Below are 6,719 nucleotides of genomic sequence, written 5' to 3' on the forward strand. Positions count from 1 at the left end.
GCCACGGAGGTAGCTCCTCCTACCCCCCCCATCCTTCCATCTGTTCCCTCCTTCCTCCCACTCCTCCCTCCCTCCTTCCTACCCCTCCTCCGTCCCTCCTTCTTACCCCTCCCCCATCCCTTCTCTCCGTTCTTGTAGAATGTAGGTAGTTTAAATGTAGATTTTGAGAATGTAGACATTGTAGAATGTAGGTTCTGTAATAGAATAATTTTTTAGCCTATTTTAGGTGTTTTGAATAGAATAGGAAATTTTAGGTCTTTTGATTAGAAATTTTAGTAATGGAATTTTTTAGTTGGTAGAATTTGAAAAAATGTTATGTACTTGTTATATTCTGAACTTAGGGCATATTTTTAGGGTTTAGTAAAAGAAATAGTAATAGTGGATGATGATGTAGATGTTTTAGGTACAGAACATTTGGAATAGATGATGATGTAGATTTTTTTAGTACAACTAGTTTATTCAGTGTTGCTCAAGAATTGCTCATATGATGTAGATATAAACATGTATATCTAGTGTTGCTCAAATAGGATATGTGGTTGCGCAAGTGACCATGTTTGCAGGTAACAGCTCCGAGTGGCCTATGTTTTGCCGGAGTGTTGATTAATTTCCATTCCGGCAAATTTCAGGCGCTCGATATGTCCTTTTTTAGCAAAGGTCATGTTGGATTTTTCCTCTGAAGTGGATCGCTAATCCTTGTCTAATATTGCTTTAGGAAAATGGCGAAACCACCATCACCACCACCACCATGTCGACTGTGCAAGTAAAGATCCGCCAGCAGCCTTGCAACTGGCACGTTGTTCGGCATCTACTTCCAGCCGAGTTTTCTTCCTGCGGCGGTAACAAAATATATGCAACTTCTAACAACTATTTTTTTTGGTGTTATTGGCATTAATGCATTGTGTATATATCATTGTGTATACATAGATCGTCCCATGCAATGTGAGGTTGGAATTCAACAAGTTGACCGGAGACACTGTGACCTTTGAGGCTCCTGGGGGCCCCTACACTACGGAGGTCGAGAAAGGATGAAATATGTCACAGATCGGAGGATATGGGTGGAACCATTTCATCGCCCACATGGGTATCATTGGTGGTGAGTTGATCAGCTTCTCCTTCAGAGCAGAAAGACCCAAGCTGTCCGTCATTTATCTCAACACGGATGAAGAGGACGAGGACCCACTTGATGAAGCCATTTATGCTCGAAGAATAAGGCTGAGCGAGAACGAGGTGTGCAACCTATGGAACATAATTCCGCCACGTGCTGACTTTGTCGGGGTGCCATTCGTGACCCGACTGACAATTACCATGGTTGATCGGCATGTTATGGTATGTTCTACTTAGTGTGCAATCCGATTAGATGCTTACTTAGTAGAAATGTAGTACTGTTTTTGATAGTGTAGAAACCTATACTTAGTAGAAATATATTTGCAAGAGTATGTGGGAGGCTACTTATTAATCAATATGTTTTTCTTATTCAGAAATTGCCAAAGAGCCTATCTGTGAGTTGTGGTATCGAGCCTGATGAAGAAGGCTCTGCTAGAATATGCCTTACCACAAGGGGCTCCATCACCACCTGTGCGTACGGCGTGGACATGGACGATCGCACACATTTCAACTCGGTTGGGTGGAAAAACTTCCTCGTTAGCAAGAATCTTCGTGTTGGACAGGCCATCCTAATTAGTATCAGGAATACCCACCACCATAGCTTGAGGATGATGGTCATCGTCGATATCATCTAGAACTACATATGTGTGTGGCTGTATGACTACCCTAGTAGACTACTATATGCTTTATGACTACCTAGTACTGCTTATCATATATGCTCCTGTATGAACCATATATGTGTGTGAGGATGCATGTTTACTATATATGAGTACCTATAATGCTTAATGATATTGTATGACTACTGTATGACTATATCGTCTTGTGGTTAATGATATTGTTATCTGGTATATGTGAAATTGCAGTTTATTGAAATGGGGTATTGTTCTTGATTAATAGGAAGAAGGGAAAAAATGTTGAAAGATACAGCAGTAGCACGGGCAAAGAAAAGCGCTACAGCTACTTATTAGTAGCGCATGTTGGAAAACCGCTACTGATACAGTCAATACTACTAGCGCAGGTATATATAGCGCTACTACTATCTGTTAGCTGTAGCGCCTTATTAGTAGCGCGGCCACCCGCGCTACTGATAGCGTTAAAACCCGCGCTACTACTAGGGTTTTCCCTAGTAGTGCACAGAGGAGAACGTGCAAGATTACTAGGGCATGACAACGTAGGAGAAAATCACGATATTGAATCCTACTCATATGCCACTTGATTGATGAAAGCTATGATCTGTGTTCTGATTGCCCTAAAAGTAATGACAGCCACCATTTGTTCCATGCTTACTAGTTCAGTGGTTCATCAAAGGACTATGAATATGCATGATCCTCCGACTTAAATTTCCAATACATCCCATTCCCCCACTATATAGCGATATGTGGAGTGCCATTCACCCTGGCCATTGTTGGTGCTTTCCTCCCACACTACCTCACCCCCTTGCCCCCCAACCAACTAAATGTAATCCCACTACAACGGCAATAAGCTAGTTATTTATAGGTGGCCAACTAGTAACCAACGTTGTGTGTGACGTGGCCAAAATGCCATCATTGCTTCACCAAACATCATATGCCAACTATTGTGATCATTTAATTCAACCGAACGTTGTGTAGTTGTCAACATTTGTAGCACACATGGCATATCCGAATGTAAGAGAGCCTACACATAATGTTGCTAGCAAAACATGACAACGGAGCCATTCTTAAGTCTTCATATTATGTATATAGCGATGGATTAGGGTTCGGTAAAGTGTGTGTATGATCCCATAGGAGTTGTGTGTGATCCCAATGACCAACTAATAACCTCATCAAATGATTGAGGCCATCAGGCAAAAACAAACCGGAGTTATTCATGCTAGGGCTCTAGCCACACTAGTCAAGAGAGGCACATATGCTTCTTGAAAAAACCTACTTGACCAATAAATCAGTCTGCAGGTCCTACCCATTTCTATGGTTCTTCCATCACACCAGTAAGAGTGGGGATCCAACCCTAGTAACATGATTCTAGTGGGCTTCTTTCCCACAAGGACAATCACACAATGTGGTACCAAATGGAGAAAGGATGCATGAATGGATGGAGAGAAAGAAGGGGGAGGGGGCTAGGTTTCAAGTGAGAGTGTAGCGGGTGCCGTTGGTTATGGTTGGTGGTGAATGATGATGTTGTGGTCAGCGTTGGCGCCCCCTCTCCTCCCCGCGAATGATGGCTTCACTATGTCCCCACTCCCCTGCCGTAGCACTTGGCCATGTGGGGCCCCTGACTGGCCCGCTAGTAGGTGTCGCACTTCTTGGACTCCCCGTCTCACAAAAAAAATAGTATTAAATCCTTAGTTACTTAGACATCAGTAGATATTGATTTTTTGAAAAGTGAAAACATACAAAAAAACAACAACTAGTTCTAGACAAGGAATTCATAGGTCAGTCTAGAAAAATGATAAAACTGCTGTAAAAAGTATCAAAAAGTGGTAGTATAATAGCTTGAAATAACAAAAAATTATAGATACATCTGGAATGTACCAGTTGACCATGCCTTTCCCTATCAATCTTGTGTGCCATGGACAATATATGTGGAAATGATTATTAGCTCTAATCTTGTGGCCGGATCGTGCAGATCTGGCCGGGTGTGGACGTTGGAGGTTGCGCAAGTGCTGATCGTGGGCATGCATGTAGGTAGCGCAAAGGCCGGGCATAAGCATCCCATGACTTTGTTAGCAGCCAAGTCGTGCGGCCGGTTTGCATGGGCGGTGTACCTGCGTCTGCATGTAGCTAGATTAGTTGAAATAGTGGCCGGTGTGGTGGCCGGCTGGTGTGTGTGCACCTGGGTATAAACGGCCCTCTGCTGTACTGCTTGTAGTCGCGCCGGTCTGTTGCCGCGCCATGGTGTTGTATGTGCCGAGCCAAGAGGGAGGGGCCTAAGGAAGATGTAGTCTCTGTCGGGACCGTGGTATGCGCCCGGTTGATGTGAGAGTTCTTTCGGGGTTGTCCTACGTGTGTGCGTGTGTACCTCCATGTATGTGTGTTCGAGTGAGTTGAGATGAATAGATGCCAACATACAGGCTGTTCGTCGGCCGGGGCGTTCGTCTCCGAAAGTGTGATTTGTTCATCATCTTCTACCTCCGTCCGGCATTCATCACCGGAGGGCTTCTCGGCGTTCGTCGCCGGTGGGTTTGTCCCAACAGAAATGATTATATATGACACTGACCAGCAGGCGAATGCATCCTATAGCTAGCAGCCGGGTCACCATGGCACAACAAAAAAAGCATCAGAAACAAAGTAGAATGCGAACGGCTCCAGATCTTGCCGTCGGTCTCGCGAATGCTTCCAGAACCGAACCTAGCAATGATATAGAGGAGGGAATGGGCCCTCTCGCGACAACCCCTCGCGCGACCACGTCCATCCCTCGCGGGCGGCAGGCCGCGCCGTCCATCCTTCGTCTCCAGTATCCCCCCTCCCCCCACACACACCCTCCCTCTCCCCGCCTTCGCCGGCGTGCAGCACCGGCGGCGGCGGCGTTCGGCTTTTCCCCTTCGGCGGAATCTGAGGTGCTCCCAGGTGGCGATGGTGCGGCGCGGCGGCGGGCTAGCTCGGCGCTAGTGTCCGTGGTCGGAGGGGTGAGGCGCAGCCGTTGGTGGCAGAGCTCCGCGGCGGCGTGGGCTGGCGGCGCCCGCTCGGCCCTGATCTGGCCCCCTTCGGGCCCCATCTGGGTGGGGGCGGGCCGGCGGCTCCGATCTGCAGCGTAGCTTCCTGGAGGCGACGGTGGGGCATTGGGATCCTGGGTGGTGGCGGCGCCATCGTCGACTTGCTGCAGCGTGGCGGCGGAGTCTTTGCGGGCTCGATCTGAGCCCAGCAGCCCCGGGTGGCCTGGTTTGCCTCTTGCCGCTGCGTCTGGCCGGCTACCGCGATGGCGCTGGAGGAACTGGCCTCCGGTGCGAAGGCGGTGGAGGTTGTTCCCTCCCGCTTGGTCGTGGTGCTGGCGCACCCGGCTCCATGCGTTCTCATGTTTCGTCCTCTAGGTCACGCGATGATGGCCTTAGTGAGACGGCATGGGTAGCTTCAAGACCGTGGTGGCGCATGCAGGTGGGTGGCGTGCTGGATGGAAGACTCCAGAGCGATTGGGTAGTGGTGTTCAGGGGGTGGGAGAAATCCATGTCGGCTCGTGTGACTCCGACGCGGTGACGCCTGCTGGTGCCGCCACCCCTCCTTGGAGGGTGTTGGGTGACCACTTTTACCTCCTTCCTCCGCGTGCGGGGGAAATCCTGTCCGGGCAACAGCGTCGTCGTCGTCGCTCTCCTTTCTGAAGGTGTTGCTTGGTACGCAACGCTCTGGTGTTTTGGTTGTGTGGTGGGACGACTTCGAAGGGCGCAGCAGTGGTGGGTCATCCGCTTGTCGTCAGGCTGTCATCGTTGCATTTCTCTCTCTATTATTCTTCTTGTTTTATCTTTGTCTTTGATGTGATATTCGCCTCAGCAATGCGGTAATGGTTGCTTTGTAATACAAAGGAGGGGAAACCCTATTTCATGGAATGCTTCCAGAAGCGCACTGAACCAGCGGACGAGGGCTGCCACGGCGCCACAGCTACGACCTTTCATGAATTGCATATGCGTTTCTGGATCATGCGTGCATGGATGCATGTACTTAATTCGGAATCGATATTACTACTGCCTCTGTTTATAAATATTTGTTTTTGTAGATATTTTAAATGAACTATCACATACGGATGTATATAGATATATTTTAAAGTGTAGATTCACTCATTTTACTCTGTATATAGTCACCTGTTGATATCTCTAGAAACACAAATATTTAGGAACCAAAGGAGTACTTGTTTATTTATTTGATATTACAGATGTGTTATTATTTTTTCTCTCAACATCTGGAAGGTTTACTCCTTGGATTCGGGACAAAGGCAGGAGTGCAGTCTCCAATGCTGACACTTCACATATGAATACAGAAGGAATCTCTGCAAGACATACAAAATGGAAAGCAGTTGATTTAAGGTGCTTTGTGATACGAGGTCGACTGACTCTGTTCCTTCTTCAGTCGATTTTTTTTGCCTACTCTGAGTGCACGATGCAGCCTGCATGCATGCATGCATGTCTCGTTAATGGGTCTTGCACGCACATGCATATATGAAATGCATACCGATGTTAGAGCAACTCCAATGTAGTGACCCATTTTATCCGTTTGGATTATCCGGACATAAAACTTGGCCCAAGGGGGCAATCGAAACGGACGTCCGTGTCCGTCTACTGTCCGTTTGTCTGCCCTCCCGACCCAAACTGAACGCAAAAATGGGCCACAAATGGGTCCGGGCGGACAAAAGCGGGCGCTCTCGTCGTCCGCTCTCGTCTGCTACCTCCCTCTCGTGTCCGCCCCTGGGCCCACGTATCAGTGACCAAGCGAGAAAACCAACCCAGCCGCAACCCCCACCCCAGCCGCGACCCCCACCCCACCTCCGCCTCCTCCCACAGCCGTACCAGCAGCAACCCCCTGTCGGCGGCGATGCATCTCTTCTCAATCGGCGGCGGCCGCGACCCCCACCCCCCCTGCCTCCTCCTCATCCCGCCGCGTCCTCCAGCTCGTTGCCGCCTGCTTCTTCTTCCTCATCGCCTTCTTCCGCCT

The sequence above is a fragment of the Triticum aestivum genome, chromosome 4A (assembly GCF_018294505.1).
Source record: "Triticum aestivum cultivar Chinese Spring chromosome 4A, IWGSC CS RefSeq v2.1, whole genome shotgun sequence".
Lineage (NCBI taxonomy): Eukaryota > Viridiplantae > Streptophyta > Magnoliopsida > Poales > Poaceae > Triticum > Triticum aestivum.